Consider the following 20,298-nt stretch of genomic DNA (forward strand, 5'->3'; position numbering starts at 1 on the left):
ACTTGGTGAGGCTCTCTGCAACTCAGTGAGACCCAGTTTCAAAATAAAGAATAAAAAATAGGGCAGGGGGTGTAGCTCGGAGGTCAAATTCCCCTGGGTTCCATCCCCAGACCCCCCCCCCAAAAAAAAAAAAAAACAGGAACATTCTACTTTTGTGCTACATCCCCAAGCCATTTTATTTTTTAATTTTTAAACAAGGTCTGGATAAATTGCTGAGGCTGACCTGAAACCTTTCAATTCTCCTGTCTCAGCCTTGTGAGTACTAGAATTATAGGCATGCAATACCATGCCTGGCCACCCTCCTTGAAGTCATATTTATTTATTTATTTGGTGGTACTGGGGGTGGAACCCAGGGGCTTTTCTACCTCTGGGGTATACTCCCAGACCTATTTTATACTTTATTTGAAAACAGGGGCTCATTAAGTAGCTAAGGCTTCAAACCTGCATGATCTTCCTGTCTCAGCTTCCCAAGCACTGGGATTACAAGTGTGCACCACCACGCCTGGCTGAAGTAATTTTTTATTTTGAAACAGGGTCTCCCTAAATTGCTGAGGGTCTCACTAAATTGCTGAGTCTGGCCTTCAATCTGTAATCCTTCTCTTTCTTTCTTTTTTTCTTTTTGGTTCTGGGGATTGAACCCAGGGGCATCTACCTCTGAGATATACCCCTAATCCGATTTACTTTTATTATTTTTATTTTTGTGTGTGGTTCTTAGAGTGGAACCCAGGAGCTTTCTACCTTCAGGCTATACTCCCAAACCTATTTTATATTTTATTTGGAAACAGGGTCTCACTAAATTGCTAAGAGCCTCACTAAGTAGCTGAGGCTGGCTTCGAACCTGTGCGATCATCCTGTCTCAGCCTCCCAAGCGCAGGGATTACAAGCGTGCGCTACCATGCCCAGCTTATTTTTATTTTGAAACAGGGTTTCACCAGGTTCATGAGAGTCTTACTACTTGCTGAGGCTGTCCTCAAACCTGTGATCCTCCTGTCTCAGCCTCCCAAGTATTGGGATTACAATTACAGGTGGGCATCCCAAACACTGCTTGATCCTCCTTTTTTTCTTGCATCTTTCTTTTTTCCTTCTGTGTGTGTGTGTGTGTGTGTGTGTGTGTGTGTGTGTGTGTGTGTTACGGGGTTTGAACCCAGGGGCATTCTACTTCTAAACTATATTCCCAGCCATATTTTAATTTTTATTTTGAAACAAGGTCTCATTAGATTGCTGAGGCTGTCCCCAAACCTGGGATCCTCCTGCCTCAGCCTCCCAAGTACTGGAATTATAAACATGTACCACCATGCCCAGCTTGCCAAGAGTTTTTCATTCCCTTCCTCTAGCCATTTCAGAACCTCACAGGATGAAACAGATCATCTGTCTCCTCAGTCTCTTTCTCTTGACCAGATGCTCTTGGCTGGCACTGAAATGTGTTTAAGTCTCCTCTACCTTAAAAAAAAAAAAAAAAAAATCAGCCAAGCGTACTGCATAATCCCAATACTTGGGAGGCTAAGAGAGGAGGGTCGTAGGTTCGAAGCCATCCTCAGCAACTTAACAAGACCCTGTTTCAAAATAAAATTAAAAATAGGTCCCAGCATTCAGGAGGCTGAGACCGGAGGTTCACGGTTCGCGGACAGCCTCAGCTACTTAGTGAGGCCCTCTGCAACTCAGTGAGACCCTGTTTCAAAATAAAGAATAAAAAATAGTGCAGGGGGTGTAGCTCGGTGGTCGAATGCCCCTGGGTTCCACTCCCAGTACTACCACCAAAAAGAAAAAAAAAAAAAAAAAAAAAAAAAAAAGAGATGCCAGGCGTGGTGGCCCATACTTGTAATCCCAGCATTTGGGAGGCTGAGACAGGAGGACTGCAGTTCGAGGAAAGCCTCGGCTACTACTTAGTGAGGCCCTTTGCAACTCAGTGAGACCCTGTTTCAAAATAAAGAATAAAAAAATAGGGCTGGGGATGTAGCTGGGAGGTAGAATGCCCCTGGGTTCAATCCCCAGTACCGTAAAAAAAAAAAAAAAAAAAAAAAAAAAGGCCCCATGTTTCAGTCCCCAGTACCACACTTCCCGTTACCAGGTAATACCTAACTTCTCCCAACGTCCCTGGTTTGCAGAATACAAAGCAGTTTAAAACACCTGCTGAAGCCGGGCATGGTGGCGCACGCTTGTAATCCCCGCGCTTGGGAGGCCGAGACAGGATGATCGCGCAGGTTCGAAGCCAGCCTCAGCTACTTAGTGAGGTTCTCAGCAACTTAGTGAGACCCTGTTTCCAAATAAAATATAAAATGGGTCTGGGAGTATAGCCCAGAGGTAGAAAGCCTCTGGGTTCCACCCCCAGTACCAAAAAAAATAAAAATAAAAATAAATAAATAAAACACCTGCTGTGTCTTCTGCTACCGCGTCCTGCCTTGCTTCCCGAGGTTTTTTTTTTTTTTTTTTTTTTTTTTTTTTTCCCCCCCTCTCTTCCTTAGCATCCCAGCCGCGGCTCCTTTCCTCGGGGAGTTCCCGGCTCACCCTCCTCCACTAGGCCAGGCCACTCGCTCCCCCACGTCCTTTCCCCTCCTACCACTTGTCACAATTGGCACTACATGGCCACACGGGTTTGTAACCGTCGTGTTTTGTTCCCATCACAAGAGAATAAGGCGTGAGGGCCAGAGGACTCGGGCCTCTCCCGTGCCTGCCGGCGCCGGCGTCGAGCTCTCAACATCTCGGGCACCAATTCCGGCTCCCCCGGGAGGGCGCGGGCGGAGCTCAGGTGGCGGCGGGGGCGGGGCGCGCGGGGCGGGGCCTCGACGTCACTTCCGGTGTACACAGCCGGCCGGCGGTGCGGGGGGCCGGGGCGCGGCGCAGGTGAGGAGCGGGCGCGGCGGCGCGGGGCGCGGGCGCGGGGGTTCTGCCTGGCCGCTGGCGCGCTGCCGCTCGGCTCGCGGCCGCCGGGCTCGGCTCGCGGCTCCTGCCCCCGGCCCGCGGCGCCTGTGGAGGACGCCGGCCGTGCGGGCGCTAGCCGACGGACGGAAGCCCGGAGGGGCCTCCCGCGTGCCGGGCAGGGGGCGCCGCGGCCCCGGCGGGCGCGGGGCGCCGTCAGGCGAGGGAGGCGGGCGTCCCTGGGGCCGCCGCGACCTGCTCCGGAAGCCGGCGGCGCCGGCGGCGAGCCGAGGCGGCCTGTGGGCGGCGGCCGGGGCCGGGGTCCGCGGCGGCGGGGGACGCGGCCTCGCCCGGCGGCTGCCTGGCCGGCTGGCGCGCCTTCGCGGGCGTCCCGGCCTCCGCCGCGGAGGGCCGTGATTTTCCGGCCCCGCCGAGCCTGTGGGCGCAGTGGGGCCGGGGGAGGGTCCGCCGGGACCCGGGAGGCCGGGGCTGAGGGTGAGAGCCCAGCCCGAGAGGAGCGCAGGGTCAGGGGTGTGTCTTCCTGCTCCGCGCGGCGCGGGGAAAGAAGCGTGCCTGGTTGGCAGGATAAGAACATTGTTTATACTCTCAACACTTTGCTTAGGGAACCCCAGTTTGAAAATAGCTTGTTTCCCCCCATTATAAAAGCAATTTATTCTCTCTCTAGTAAATCACTCAGGACGGTACAAATGAGTACGAGAGAAAATGACAACCTAGCAGTCTGTCAGGCAGTGACAACCGCTGCTAACATTTTGGTGAAGTCAGTAAATACTGATGTATATTGCCGTATATTGCCACTTTTATGGGTTTTATAATATACTACACTATATTCAACTAAGCCCTCCTAATGAACGTTTACATTATTTCCAGTTTGCCAAAAAGGATTTGTCTTGATTATTGTCGGGATATATTTACACCTGAGCTCAAGGGTAACATGCTTTTTTTTTTTTTTTTTTTTTTTTTTGGTAGTACTGGGGACTGAACCCAGGAGCATTCTATCTCTGAGCTACACCCCTAGCTCTGTTTGATCTTTTATTTAGAAACAGGGTTACACTAAGTTGTGGAGGGCTTCACTGATTTGCTGAGGCTGTCTTTGAACCTGAGAGCCTTCTGTTTCAGCCCTAAATACTTGGGATTATAGGTGTGCACCACCACTCTTGGCTAAGTACCATGCATTTTTTTTATTTTCTGTACTGGGGGTTGAACCCAGGAGCATTTTACCTCTGAGATACACCCCCAGCATGTTTTTTATTTTGAAATAGGGTTTCACTGGATTAGAAGGGTGCACCACCATGCCTGGTTAACATGCATTTTTATTTTTTAAATTTTTATTCTTTTGCGGTACTGGGGATGGAACCCAGAAGCAACCTCTGCCCTATTTTTTATTCTTTATTTTGAAACAGGGTTTCGCTAAGTAGCTGGGGCTGTCTGCTAACTGTGATCCTCTGATTTCAGCCTCCTGAATGCTGGGATTACAAGCGTGCGCCACCACTTCCGGCTCCCAGTCCTATTTTCTGTTCTTTATTTTATTTATTATTATTATTATTATTATTATTATTATTATTATTATTATTATTTGTGGTACTGGGATTGAACCCAGAGGCTTTCTACCTCCGGGCTACACTCCCAGACCTATTTTATACTTTATTTGGAAACAGGGTCTCACTAAGTTTCTGAGAGCCTCACTAAGTAGCTGAAGCTGCCTTCTAACCTGTGCAAACTTCTTGTCTCAGCCTCCCAAGTACTGGGATTACAAGCATGCACCACCACACCTGGCTCTATTCTTTATGTTGAAACAGGGTCTCACTGAGTTGGAAAGGGCCTCACTCAGTAGTAGCTGAGACTTTCCGTGAACCACAATGGTCCTGTCTCAGCCTCAGGAATGCTGGGATTACAAGGGTACGCCACCATACATGTACCACCACGCCTGGCTACTAACATGCATTTTAAAAAGATAAAAAGTAAAGCGGGGCAGGAGACAGGAGGTTCGGACAGCCTTAGCTACTTAGGCCCTTTGCTACTCAGTGAAAACCTGTTTCAAAATAAAGAATAAAAAATAGGGCTGGGAGCCGGGCGTGGTGGCGCATGCTTGTAATCCCAGCACTTGGGAGGCTAGACAGGAGGATCACAGCGGTTTGAAGCCAGCCTCAGCTACTTAGTGAGGCTCTCCTTAACTTAGTGACACCCTGTCTCCAAATAAAATATAAAATAGGTGTGGGAATGTATCCCGGAGGTAGAAAACCCCTGGGTTCAATCCCCAGTACCAAAAAAAAAAAAAAAAAAATAGCGTTGGGGGGTGTACCTTAGAGGTAGAATGCTCCTGGGTTCCATTCCCCAGTACTAAAAAAAAAAAAAAAATACATAGTATTTTTAGTTCCTTTGTTGATATGTTTGGAAATTCTTCCCTGACCTTATTTTACAAATAATCCTATCCATATTTGCTTCTTATTTCATGGTTTTATTTAGCTTTTTTTTTTCCCCCAATAGGGGCATTCTACACCCCGCCCTATTTTTTATTCTCTTTTTTGTGCAACTTGGGGTTGAACCCAGGGGCATTCTACCTCTGAGCTACACCCCCAGCCCTATTTTTTATTCTTAATTTTGAAACAGGGTCTTACTAAGTTGTAGAGGACCTTACTAAGTAGCTCAGGCTGGCTATGAACTTGTGATCCTCCTGTCTCAGCCTCCCAAGTACTGGGATTACAAGTGTGCGCCACCACGCCTGGCACTTTTAGCTATTTCATATACATAGAATTTGGTTTTGGTTTAACATATAAATACTTCCCAAACGGTAAGTCCATTCCAATTTTATTGAATAAGCTATACCTTTTCATCTTACTCTATTTCACAGTTCTATGTGTTTGTAAAAGGCTATTTACAAATTTTAGATTTTGTGTATACTCAGACATTTTCATTTGTCTTAAAAATATCACAGTATTTTCTCTTATAGTTTCTTCTTTTTTAAAAAAAGATTTTTTTCAAATCCAAGGAATACTTTGAGATTTTTTTTTTATTACATTTGTTAAAAGTTCAGATTTTTGCTGTTTCATTTTCTTTCTTACTGAGAAGATGACAAACTCCATATGAAGAGTTTAGGTTTGTTGTGGCAACTTTTCATTCTGGCATTTGAGATTCTAATCTTCCGCTATTTTTGCACACAAACACGTAGGTTAGCATATGAGACCAAGATAGAAAAGTTCTCAGATTCCCTTGGCAAGCTTAGATTTTTCTATCTAAAATTATCTCTGGATTTTTGGAAGATAGCATACTTTAAGCATCCTTTCAAAAATAAAAAAATAATTTGAACATGATTCTGCAAAAATTTTACCTAATGTTTATTCTTTTGAAAACTTGAAGCCTAATACATCAGGAACTGTATATCCAGTGGATCTTCCAAGTCACTAGGAAAATAATTGTATCTGAGTTAGCAGGCTAGAGCATCACAAGTTGGGTACCCACTCTCCTTTTTCATCTTGTGATTTTGTCCATATTGGAAAATGATGACCTTTCTAAGTGGACAAGGAATTTTAGTTTGAAGACATGTGTGGTGGTCCATGCCTGTTATCCCAGTATTTGGGAGGCTGAGACAGGAGGATTGCAGGTTCAAGGCTAGCCTCAGCAACTTCGCAGGTTCCTTCAGCAATTTAGCAAGACCCTGTTTCCAAATAAAGTAAAGTAAAATAAGGCTGGAGCATAGCTTAGAGGTAAAACACCTCAAAGTTCAACCTCCAAAAAAAAAAAAAAGGGGAGGAAAAGAAACTATCCTCTTGAGAATCCCCTTATTGATAGATGGCAGTGCTGTTGCTTATTAATATCCTCTTAACTGTATTTACTTGGCAAGAGGAGCCATTCCCACTAACATGAGTTAACCTTGCTCCTGGTTGGCCTTCTTGGAGCTGTTGTCATTTTCTATGTGATTATGTCTTTTCATTTGTCTTTGCTGCTCCACTTTTTCCTACATGTATCTGGGAGCATTTTCTGAGGCAAACTAATTACTTTCTCACCCAATATATGCTCCTTACTACACATCTAGTATATGACTTCTATGTAGAGAAACACTTCCTTATCCCTACCTCCATTTACTGACCCCCAACTCAGACTTTTTTGCAGGTCAGTTCTTTATTTTTCTCTAATTGACTCCTGGACATTTTCCTAAAGCCATATATTTTGGTGTTGGAGCTCTTCATCACTTCCCAAGGTGGCCTGTCCCCCTCTACTACCCATCCTGGGAAGCCCAGAGGTGCTGTACCAATGAGCTACATCCCCGGCCCTTTGAGTTTTTATTTTGAGACAGGGTCTTGTTAAGTTGTCCAAGATAACCCTCAGTTTGCCATCCTGTTCCCTCAGCCACCTGGCATTACAGGTGTGTAGCCCATCAACTCTGAGGTTCTTACTGACATGTCTCATCTTCCCTATTGATTTAGCTTGTATTTGCCATTTGTATCCTATTCCTACAGTTTTTAGGTTATTTATTTTTTCCGGTACTGGAGATAGAACTCAAGGGCATTTTACCTCCGAGCTATACCCTCAGCCCTATTTTTTATTCTTTATTTTGAAGCAGGATCTCATTGAAGTTGCAAAGGGACTCAGTAAGTAGCTGAGGCTGTCTGTAAACTGCGATCCTCCTGTCTCAGCTTCCCAAATGCTGAGCTCTTCCTACAGTTTGATTTAGACTTTGTACTTTGTAAGGGACTTTAGATATAATCTTTAATATAGATAAGGACATAATCTGTTTGTACTCTGGATGAGAAAGAGAAGACCCAGTGAATTTAGTCATGTATATAATTAGCTAAAATTTACTTAAAATGCCGGGCGAGGTGGCGCTCACCTGTAATACCACCATTCAGGAGGCTGAGACTAGAGGATAATGGTTCGAGGACAGCCTCAGCTACTTAGTGAGGCCCTTCGTAACTTAGACCCTGTTTCAAAAAATAAAGAATAAAGCCGGGCGTGGTGGCGCATGTTTGCAATCCCCGGGCTTGGGAGGTGGAGATAGGCAGATCATGGTGGTTCAAAGCCAGGCTCGCTGGCTTAAGAGACCCTGTTTCCAAATAAAAAATATAAAAAAATAGGTCTGGTAGTGTAACCCAGAGGTAGAAGGGTTTCCAGGAACCCCAGTACCACCAAAAAAAAAAAAAAAATAGGGCAGGGGGTGCTCGGATGTGGAATGCCCCTGGGTTCCATCCCCAGACCCACAAAAAAGAAAAAAGAAAAAAAAAATAGAGAGGGGCATGGTGATGTAGCCTGTAATCCCAATACTGAGGAGGCTACAGGTTCAAAGCCAGCCCTAGCAACTTAGGCTTTCAGCAACTTAGATCCTGTTTCTAAATAAAAAATAAGATAGGGCTGCGCTGGGCGTGGTGGCGCATGCTTGTAATCCCTGGGCTTGGGAGGCAGAGACAGGGGGATCATGCAGGTTTGAAGCCAGCCTAGCTGGCTTGAGAGACCCTGTTTCCACATAAAAATATAAAAAAAAAGGTCTGAGAGTATAGCCTGGAGGTAGAAGGGTTTCCAGGAACCCCAGTACCACCAAAATAATAATGATAATAATAATAATAATAATAATAATAATAATAATAATAAGATGATGATGATGATGATGGTGGTGGAGGATAGGATTGTTAATGTAGCCCAGAGGTAGAGTGCCCTGGGTTCAATCCCCAACAACACGCACGCATGTGCATGTACACACACACACACACACACACACACACACACACACGTACTCATAGTATGGGCCATTTGCTTTGTGGGTAGACCAAATATGAAACTGAAAGGCATAGCCTAGAGAACAAAATCAAACAAACAATTGTCTTAAAGTATTGCACATACCCAGAAGGGGAGAGACTCAAAATGTTGTTCAAGGATCTTGCCTGTCTTCATTGCCTTTATCACCAGGATCTAGAATACAGTGTTCTAGAAACTATTAGGTATTTGTTAAATGAGTGAATGGTGATCTGAAAGTAAAATTAGAATACATATCAGCATTCTATGTAAAAGATAGAAGCCAAGAGACATTTTGTAAATGTAGTTTGAAGAATTTCTGGGAAAACTTTAAATTCAACCATATTGACCCAGCTATAACCCCAGAAAGGCATGATTGGAATGTGTTTGTAGCTAGAAAGCTTAAACTTCTGTATCCTCTGAAGAAAGATTTGTATTTCTAGGAGAGGATTGGGATGATGTCTGTTGAAATTGGGTGGCAGGTCCAAGAGAGGTAATTAGATGGTATATCTATAATACCGCCTGAGAGCCCTGACCAGGGCCTGTATACAGTCCTCTGTGGCTTTGCAGCACCAAATGGGTGAATATGTCTCTGTTGATGATTCTAGCTTGGAGGATCTTGGTCTTGAAATACTAATTTCTTATTTTTTCATCTGCAGAATGGGGATAATAATTGCTTTTCTCTTAGTGTCATCATAAGGGCTTTCTACCTCCAAGCCACACCCTCAGCCTTTTTTTTTTTTTTTTTAAGTGTGGTACTGGGGGTGGAACCCAGGGGCTTTCTAACTCTGGGCTATACTCCCAAACTTATTTTATACTTAATTTTATTTATTTTTTGTGTGGGTCTGGGGATGGGACCCAGGGGCATTCGACCTCCGAGCTACACCTTCAGCCCTATTTTTATACTTTACTTTGAAACAGGGTCTCACTGAGTTGCAGAGGGCCTCACTAAGTAGCTGAGGCTGTCCTCAACCGTGATCCTCCAGTCTCCACCTCCCAAATGCTGTGATTACAAGCATGTGCCACCATGCCTGGCCTATATTTATATTTATATTGGAAATAGGGTCTCACTAAGTTGCTGAGAGCCTCACTAAATAGCCGAGGCTGGCTTTGAACTTGCATGCTGCTGTCTCAGCCTCCCAAGTACTAGGATTACTAGTGTGCCACCACCATGCCTGGCTCAAGAGAAGGCTGTTCTTGAGTTGAATATTGTAGGAAAAAGTGAGTCTGGTACCATAGTAAGGAGAGAGAACACCTTGCAGGACCCTGACATGTACAAAGGTATAGAGGTGAGCAAATATGAGGTATATAATTAATATCTAACTTAAGGAGTGCTAACAATGCTTCAGGTACTGTGTTAAGCTTTTAGGCTCATTGTGCTAACTAGATTGAGTGCTAAGTGCTTTGTGTATATTACCCTGTTTTTCCCCTCACAGCATCACTATGATGTAGGTACTTAATATTAACAGAAATGATATGTCTAATGTCACCTGGTAGATATCTCGCTGCATAGCTAACCCTGATGTAATTTACCTTGAAAATCTCTTTGTCCTGTGATTCCTGATGAAGACCAAGACCCATCAAGATCTTATAACTTCCTGAAACCATCTTGGTGTAAATGTAAAAATACATACATCCTAGAATGTAGTGAAAGCACCAAGCCCAGCTTTTTTATTTTTTTTTAATTGTTGTCCTGGGTATTGAACCCAGGAGCATTCTACTTCTGAGCTACATCCCCAGCCTTATTTATATTTTGAAACAGGGTCTTGCTAGGTTGATGAGAGTCTCACTACTTGCTGAGGCTGTCCTTGGGCCTGCAGTCCTCCTGTCTCAGCCTTCCAAGTACTGGAATTACAGGTGTGAGCCACTGTGCCTGGCTCATGAAATGGTTTTCTAAATGCAGAAAAAATTTCTGGAATGATAGAAAAGAAACAGTGGATGCCTTTGAAATGAGGCCTCAAAAAAACAGGCTATTAGATTGATTGACTTAGCTTAGCTTTTCCACTCCCTTTCTTTCCTATATACTTATTTTTTTTTAATTTATTGTGCTGAGATTGAACCCAGGGAGATTTTACCTCCAAGCTGCATCCCCAGGTTTATTTGATTTTTAATTTTTAATTTTTTGTTGCATTGGGGATTGAACCCGGGGACATTCTACCTCTGAGCTATACCCAAGTCCAATTTTACTTGTTTGTTTGTTTATTTATTTTGCAGTACTCGGGATAGAACTCAGGGGCATTCTACCTCTGAGCTACACCCCCAGCCCTATTTTTTTTTTTTTTTTGGTGGTACTAGGGTTCCTGGAAACCCTTCTACCTCCGGGCTATACTCCCAGACCTATTTTTATATTTTTATTTGGAAACAGGGTCTCTTAAGCCAGCGAGGCTGGCTTCGAACCTGCGCGATCCTCCTGTCTCCACCTCCCAAGCGTGGACATTATAAGCGTGCTCCACCATGCCCGGCATCTACTTTTTATTCTTTATTTCTGAAAGAGAGTCTCACTAAGTTGTGAGGGCCTCACTAAGTAGCTGAGGCTGCGAACCGCGATTCTCCAGTCTTAGCCTCCCGAATGCTGGGATTACAAGCATGTGCCATCATGCCTGGCATCCAATTTTATTTCTTAAAAAGGGTCTCGCTAGGTTGATGAGAGTCTCAATACTTGCTGAAGCTCTCCTCGAACCTGCAGTCCTTATGTCTTAGCCTCCCAAGTACTGGGATTACAAGCATGCACCATTATGCCCTGCTAATAAATTTTTTTCTTTTTTTTTCTTTTCTTTTTGTGGTACTGGGAATGAAACCCAGGGGCTTTCTACCTCCAAGCTACACCCTAAGCCCTATTTTTTATTCTTTATTTTGAAATAACGTCTCACTGAGTGGCAAAGGGCTTCACTAAGTAGCTGAGACTGTCTTGAACCTGGGATTACAAGTGTAAGCCACCACGCCCGGCACCCTGCTAATAAATCTTAAAGTAAATGTCTGTGATGTGCAGTCATCAAAAGTGGGAACAAAAAGCAAGTACTAACCAAACTGCTTGAGTGTGAAGTCTTGTCTCTTAACACTAGTCACAAGCCTCTAGGTCTCAAAACTTTTATCTCACTTTATTCCATTTGAAATGGAGTTAGTAGTGGGGAACAATGGCACATACCTGTAATGCCAGTACTTGGAAGGTTGAGATAGGAGAATCACAGGTAATTTAGCAAGACTATTTCAAAATTAAAAAATAAATAAATAGCTGGGCATGGTGGTGTGTGCCTGTAATCCTAGTATTTGGGAGGCTGAGACAGGAAGATTGCAAGTTCATGGGAGGATCACAGGTTTGAAGCCAGCCTCAGTAATTTACCAAGACCTTGTTTCAAAATAAATAAAATAGGGCTGGGGTGTGGCTTAGCGATGGAACACCTCTGGTTTAATAGTACCTAAAACCAAATAAAAATAGAAAAGGGTATAATTTGGAGCTAGAATTCCTTTTGGGTTCAATCCCCAGTTTTGCAAGAAGAAACAAAAAACAACAGAAAAAAAAAAGAAAAGAAAATGGGGGAAGTATTAATGCCTACTTCCTGGGGTTAAACTTAGGCTTTAATGAATTAATATTTGTAAAGCCCTTATAACAGTTCTGGCAGGAATGTGGTTTTTGTCGGTATGGGCCTGGACTGGGTCCTACACTAAACATGAATATCATCCATCCTGCGTCTCTTGTGCTTCTAGTTTCATTAGTAAAAGGATAAAGAGGTGCTGATGGGCAGTGGTAGGAAAGGCTGCAAGGGCTCAGGAAAAGTTTTATGGGAACTAAAGTGGCCAAACAAAGATTGTTTAATGGAAACTGTGTGTGTGTGTGTGTGTGTGTGTGTGTGTGTGTGTGTGAGAGAGAGAGAGAGAGAGAGAGAGAAGGAGAGACACAGACAGACAGACACACACACACACACACACACACACACACACACTAGGAATTGAACCCAGGGGTGGTCTAACATCTAATTCCAAGCTACATCCCCAGCTCTATTTTATTTTTTATTTATTTTTATTTATTTATTTTGTGGTACTGGGAATGGAACCCAGGGGCATTCTACCTCCAAGCTATGTCTTCAGCCTTATTTTTTTATTATTTATTTATTTATTTATTTTTGCGGTACTGGGGATGGAACCCAGGGACATTCTACCTCTGAGCTATACTCCCAGCCCTATTTTTTAATCTATACTTTCTCTCTTTCTTTCTTTCTTTCTTTCTTTCTTTCTTTCTTTCTTTCTTTCTTTCTTTCTGTTTTGGTGGTACTGGGGGTGGAATCCAGGGGCCTTCTACCTCCGGGCTACACTTCCAGACCTATTTTATATTTTATTTGGAAACAGGGTCTTTTAAGCCAGCAGAGGCTGGCTTCGAACATGCACGATCCTCCTGTCTCAGCCTCCCAAGCATGGGTATTACAAGTGTGCGTCACCATGCCCAGCTTATTCTTTATTTGGAAACAGGGTCTCTCTTAGTTTCAAAGGGCTTCACTAAGTAGCTGAGGCTGTCCAGGAACTGTGATCCTCCTGTCTCAGCCTCCCAAAAGCTGGGATTACAAGTGTGCACCACCACGCATGACTCTATTTTATTTTTTATTTTGAAATAGTGCCTCGCTAAATTGCTGAAGGCCTGGCTGAATTGTTGACCTGGAACCTAACATCATCCAGTATCACCCTCCCAAGTACTGGGATTACAGGCATTTGCCACCACACCCAGCTCAGTATAGATACATTCTAGAAAAAATAGAATAAAGGGATAAGGACACAAATTTTTGTTCCATGGGTGATGTGTGGTCCAGACAGCCTGAGGTAGAGGAATCAGAAATGGAAAAGATCATTGAGGGAGCCTGAAACTGGGATATGTTATGTGATGGCAGGTTATCATTATATATCAGTTTCTCTTGCCATATATAAGGTGATGTAATTTATTAATGAGGGCATCTTAGAGTGGATGAAATGGAGAGGCTCTGCCTTGATCTTTGAAATGACTATGAGATGTTCCTGTGTAATTTATTTAATGAACCCCTTTAATGCAGGACATGTGAGTTATTTCCAGATTTTTGCTTGTAGGCAGTGCTGCCAATGACAGGCTCCATATTTACTGTGAGTCTTATTATTATTATTATTATTTTTTGAGATACCGGGAATGGAACCCAGGGGCATTCTACCTCCAAGCTATACCCTCAGCCCTTTTTTTATTCGTTATTTTGAAACAGGGTCTCACTGAGGCAAAGGGCCTCACTAAGTAGTAGCTGAGGCTGTCCGCAAACCGTGATCCTCCTGTCTCAACCTCCCAAATGCTGGCATTACAAGTATGTGCCAACACACCTGGCTTGTAAGTCTTATTTCTATTTCTTTTTTTGCTGTACTGGGGATTAAACCAAGGGGAAGTCTACCTCCAAGCTTACATCCTCAGCCCTATTTTTTATTCTTTATTTTGAAACAGGGTCTTACTAAGTTGCAAAGTGCCTCACTAAGTAGCTGAAGCTGGCTGTGAACAGCAATCCTCCTGTCTCCCAAGTAGTGGGCTTACAAGCGTGTACCACCATGCCCAGCTTTGTGAGTTTTATTTCTAAAATTCATTCTAAGATATATATTATTGCTCTGTGTGTGTGTGTGTGTGTGTGTGTGTGTGTGTGTGTGTGTGTGTCTGGGATTGAGCCCAGAGGCATTCTACCTCTGACCTTTACCTCTAGCCCAATTTTTTATTTTTAGTTTGAAACAGGGTCTCACTAGTTTAATGAGAGTCTCACTAATTGCTGAGGCTGTCCTCAAACCTGCTGTCCTCCTGTCTCACCTTCCCAAGTGCTGAGATAACAGGCATGAAATATGATGCCCAACTCTAGTATTGATTTTTAAAAACATTATTATTATTATTATTATTATTATTATTATTATTATTATTATTTATTTTGGTGGTACTGGGGTTCCTGGAAGCCCTTCTACCTCCAGGCTACACTCCCAGACCCATTTTATATATTTTTTTAATTTGGAAACAGGGTCTCTTAATTAAGCCAGCACGGCTGGCTTCGAACCTGCGTGATCCTCCTGTCTCCGCCTCCCAAGCGCGGGGATTATAAGAGTGTGCCACCATGCCTGGCAAAAAACTTTTTTTTAAGCCGGGTATTGTGTGCATGCTTGTAATCTCAGCATTTGGGAAGCTGAGACAGGATTGCAGTTCGCGCCAGCCTCAGCTACTTAGTGAGGCCCTCTGCAACTCAGTGAGACCCTGTTTCAAAATAAAGAATAAAAAATAGGGCTGAGGATGTAGCTCGGAGGTAGAATGCCCCTGGGTTCCATCCCAGTACCTAAAAATAAATTAAAAAAAATAAATAAATTGCTCCTGAGTACCTTAACTTTTCGTGTGTGTGTGTGTGTGTGTGTGTGTGTGTGTGTGTGTGTGTTGTACTGGGGATTGAACTCAGGGACATTCTACCTCTAAGCTACGCTGCAGCCCTTTTTTTAAGTTTGAAGCAGTGCAGCAGGGTCTCACTAAATTGCTGAGGGCCTCACTCAGATGCTGAGGCCTGAAACCTGCAATCCTCCTGTCTTAGCCTTCTAAGTACTGAGATTATAGGCATGTGCCACCACACCCAGCCCTTTTTTTTTTTTTTTTTTTTTTTCTGTACTGGGGATGGAGTCCAGGGGCATTCTACCTCCGAGCTACACCCCCAGCCTATTTTTTTATTCTTTATTTTGAAACAGGGTCTCACTGATTTGCAAAGGCCCTCACCAAGTAGCTGAGGCTAGCCACAAACCATGATCCTCTTGTCTCAGCCTCCCAAATGCTGGGATTACAAGCCACCACATCCAGCTTCATGAATGTTTTTAATAGATGTAGGTTTTGGGGAGGGTACTGAGGAATTGAACTCAGGGGCCTTTGACCTCCAAGCCACACCCCCCAGCCCCCCTTTTTTTTGCAGATCTGGGGGTGGAACCCAGGGGCTTTCAACCTCTGAGCTACATCCCCTCCCCTATTTTTTATTCATTTTGAAACAACGTCTTACTAAGTTGTGGAGGGCTTCACTAAATAGCTGAGGCTGTCCGTGAACTGCTATCCTTCCCGTCTCAAACTCCCGAATGCTGGGATTACAAGCATGTGCCACAATGCCTGGCTTTTCAGTCCTCTTGTCTTAACCTCCCAAGTACTGAGATTACAAACATGTACCACCATGACAAGCTTAGTTTTATATTTAAAAACTATATTTTTCCTTTCCTTTCTAGTTTATCTCTTTTATACCTAATATTTTATTTCTCCTATCCTACCTCAATCTCAGTACTTGTTAGGCTGAGATAGGAAGATTGTAGGTTTGAAGCCAGCTACAACAGTTTAGCAAGATTCAGCAACTTTGAAACAGTGGGACTCTGCTTCAAAATAAAAAACTTTAAAAAGATACTGGGCGTGGTAGTGCATGCTTGTAATCCTAGCACTTGGGAGGCTGAGACAGGAGGATCACACAGGTTTGAAGCCAGTCCAGCTACTTAGTGTTCTCACTCAAAAAAAAAAAAAAAAGAAAAAAGAAAAAAAAAAACCCTCAATTTAAACAAAATTAAACCTATCCTTCATTTATATGACTTTAACACATTTGGCCTCTTTTTTAAAGCCTGTGTTATTTTTCTTTTTTTTTAATACAAAAGTTTAACAAAAAGTTTCATATGAAAATGTACACAACCCTATTTTAGTGTCATAGTAAAACAGGTCTTTTGGAGAGTTGACATGGATTTCTGTTGAACAGCCATTATTATACTCTTTCCAAGGCTTCTAACATGATGATACTATTTCCTCCTATTATCACCATTCCAATATTGTTCTGTTGCCCACTGGTTGCCATCTCCACACATTCATCTATCACAAGATTCATAAAGGGATCAAAGCCCGTAATATTCCTTGGACATGTCTGCCACCATTTAACTTCAATGACAACTTCTTGTCTATAAATTTTTTCAGCTGGGGAGGATGAGCTTTGCTCATGTTGTCTAGGAGGCATGCTCAACGGTGCTTTGGAATGGAATTTACTGTCTGTGTTATTTTCAAAGCAAATTTTAGTTCTGTTGACATTGTGTTTAGAAAATTTTTTCTTATGCTTAAGGGGAAATAATCAGTTGTTTGTAGATTATCAAATATAAAAGCTCCTCAGAACCACTAATGGATAACTTGCTCTGGGTTTGCAAAGGAATGCCATATTTTACAATAGTAAATTGTTATAGAGCAGATGTCAGCAGCGGAAGCAGTCAGGTGTCACTGTGTGTGTCCATTTTGTTATTCTGTTAGAGTGGTAACTTCTTGTGAGCAAGTGCTATGCCTGTCTTGTTCACCATTACATCCAGGTGCTGAGGGCACTCAGGGCTGACCTGTGCTGCTGGGTATAGAAGCAACCAATGACCCTCTCTTCAAATTAACATGCTCTAGTGTTAATTCCTAAGAAGCCACTTATGTGTAATAGGTAGTGTCCAGGTTTGTCCAGGTTTTCTTTTGGGTCAGTCTTCCAGACTGGGGCCTGGTGGACCCAGAAGTGTCACTTCCTTTGGCGTTGGCTTTCCACTCTAGCCTTTCCATTTTGATGTTTTAATGATACCCTCCCTGCTCAATGATTTGTGTTCAGGAAGCTAGGCAGTGATTACTTTTTGTTTCTGCTTTGTACACTTCCTCCCCCACTTCCTATTTTTACCATAGCTTTACAGGAAATGAGGCAGCTCCTGGCTGGCTGCTGCTAAGCACTGATTTTAGGTGGCAGGGGACAAGGCCTTAGGATCTGAGCCATGTACAGCATTTTCCATCTTTGTTTTTTCATTACCTTCTTCCTCTAGGAGTCATAGGAACACGTTGTGATTGGTTTGAGATGATGTCATGTCCTCCTCCTCCCGGGGGGGTGGGGGTGGGGGAAAGGTTACTGCTCTGCTGAAGGACATAACTTTTGTGAAGTAGGTGAAGGCTTTTGTTCAGTGGTAACTGAACCAGTGGGATGTTCTGGCCTTGTAGCCCAACTCCTGTCATAGGTGACCAGCTTGGCAGGAGCAAAGGGTAGGTTGAAGGGATGGGATCTACTGCAGGTAAGTATGGGAAGGTGGATTCTAGTTATTTTCCAGGGGGCTTGATTGGCAGGCTTGAGGTTGACTCTGCCCTGAGTTCTAGAAGGAGCGTTTCAGGCTCTGGGGTATACTCAAGGCATTCTCCTTTCTTCTTGTCTTTCTTCCTTCCTCATTCTTTTTTATTGTTTTATTGTGGATGGAACCCAGGGGCATTCTACCTCTGAGCTACACATTGAGCCCCTATTTTGTGCTTTTATTTATTTGTTTGTTTGTTTATTTTTTGGTGGTACTGGGGATGGAACCCAGGGGCTTTTCTCCCTCCAGGCTATACTATCAGACCTATTTTATACTTTTATTTAGAAACAGGGTCTCACTAAGTTGCTGAGGCTGGCTTTGAACCCGTGCAAGCCTCATGTCTCAGCCTCCCAAGTGTTGGGATTACAAGCGTGTGCCACCATGTCTGGCTTGTTCTTTTATTTTGAAACACAATCTCACTAAGTTGCAGTGTGCCTCACTAAATTGCTGAGGTTGGCCAGGAACTTGTGATCCTCCTGTCTTAGCCTCCGGAGTACTAGGACTACAAGCATGCCTCTCCCCTCCCCTCCCCTCCCCTCCCTTTCCCTCCCCTCCGCTCCCCTTCCCTTCCCTTCCCTTCCCTTTGCGGTACTGGGGATTGAACTCAGGGGCATTCTACCTCTGAGTTACACCCCAAGTCTTTTTTTTTTTTTTTTTTTTTTTTTGCGGTACTGGGGATGAAACCTAGGTGCATTTTACCTCCGAACTACATAGCTTTTTTAGTCTTTTTAGTTTTTTTTTTTTTTTTTTTTTTTTTTTGGTGGTACTGGGGTTCCTGGAAGCCCTTCTACCTCTGGGCTACACTCCCAGACCTATTTTCTGTATTTTTGAAACAGGGTTTCTTAAGCCAGCGCGGCTGACCTCGATCCTCCTGCCTCTGCCTCCCAAGCGCAGGGATTACAAGCGTGCGCCACCACGCCCGGCTGTCATTTTAGTTTTTGAAACAGGGTCTCACTGAGTTGTGAAAGGGCCTTGCTAAGTAGCTGAGGCTGTCTGTGAACCTCTATTCTCCTGTCTCTGCCTCCCAAATGCTGGGATTACGAGCATGCGCCACCACACCCAGCTCCCGCCCTAGTTTTTATTCTTTTTTTATTTTTATTTTTATTTTTTTTATTTTTTTTGTGGTACTGGGGTTGGAACCCAGAGGCTTTCTACCTCCAGGCTATACCCTCAGCCCAATTTTATATTGTATTTGGAAATAGAGTCTCACTAAGTAGCTGAGGCTGGCTTCAAACCTGCCCAATCCTCATGTCTCAGCTTCCCAAGACCTGCAATTACAAGCATACGCCACCATGCCCGGCTATTATTCTTTATTTTGAAACAGGGCCTCACTGAGTTGTGGAGGCCTTAGGAGTATCTGAGGCTGGCTGTTAACCTGTGATTCTCCTCCCAAGTACTAGGAGTATAGGCCTATGCCACCATGCCTGCTAGCATTTGTCTTCTAAACCTTTTTTTTTCCAGAACTAGGGATTCCTAGTGGCATTCTGCCTCTCACCTCTAGCCCCCCCCACTCTTCTTTTTTAAGCAGGTTCTCACTAAGTTGCGAAGAGCCTCACTAAGTAGCTAAGGCTGGCCGCCAATCTTTGATCCTCCTGTCTCAGTCTCCCAAATACTGGAATTAAAAGCTTACACCAAAACCAACTTCTAAACCATTTAATTAACATTTGCCCATCTCTTTTCCTGGGATAACACTTATTGTCGTATGAATTTATTTTAGCTTAGTTAATGGGGGAAGTTTGTATTATCTTCCTAGGAACAAGTAACGTGTGTGTGTGAAACTGGGGATTAAACACAGGGGCATTCTATCTATGAGCTACACCCCCAGCCCTATTTTTCAATTTTTATTTTGAAAGAATCTTGATAGGTTGATGAGAGTCTTACTATTTGCTGAGGCTGGCTTCAAATTTATGTATTTGTGCCAGGCATGGTGGCACACTCTTGTAATCCCAGCATTCGGGAGACTGAGACCGGAGGATCATGGATCATGGTTCGCGGGCAGCCTCAAGCTATTTAGTGAGGCCCTCTGCAAAGTAGTGAGACCCTGTTTCAAATTAAGAATAAAAAATAGGGCAGGGGGTGTAACTTGGAGGTCAAATGCCCTTGAGTTCCATCCCCAGTGCCACAAACAAATATATATGTGTGTGTGTGTGTGTGTGTGTGTGTGTGTGTGTAACCTGAATAGGAAGGTTTGGAAGCACTTGTTAGGATTTCTCAATGGTGTAACTAATTGACATTTTGGGGATGGATAATTTTTTTCTGCAAGGACTATTCTGTGCTTTGTGGACTGTTTAGCAACATTTGTGGCTTCTAACTACTAGACGCCACTAGCATTTCCTGAGTTGTGACCACCAAATGTCTCTAGACATTGCCAAATATTGGGGGATGGGGTAAGAAAGCAAAATCATCCTCTTCCTCACATGCTAAAAACTTGCATGTTAAAGGATGAACACTGGTTTTTAAATTTTTATTTTTTAAGTGCTGGAGGTTGAACTCATGGGCATTCTACCTCTGAGCTATACACCAGCCTATTTATTTTTTATTTGGAAACATGGTCTCACTGAATTGCTGAGAGCCTCTCTTAGGTTGTCGAGGCTG

At 43.6% G+C, this 20,298-nt stretch overlaps 1 pseudogene across 1 annotated transcript; it reads right to left on the reverse strand.

The window, feature by feature from the left end:
- Positions 1-16,340: 16,340 nt before the first annotated feature.
- LOC308268196 (small nuclear ribonucleoprotein G-like) lies at positions 16,341-16,570 on the reverse strand (annotated as a pseudogene). The gene has a single exon. The product of its transcript is annotated as a small nuclear ribonucleoprotein G-like (transcript).
- Between the last annotated feature and the right edge of the window lie 3,728 nt (positions 16,571-20,298).

Source organism: Muscardinus avellanarius (genome assembly GCF_963383645.1).
Source record: "Muscardinus avellanarius genome assembly, chromosome: 10".
Lineage (NCBI taxonomy): Eukaryota > Metazoa > Chordata > Mammalia > Rodentia > Gliridae > Muscardinus > Muscardinus avellanarius.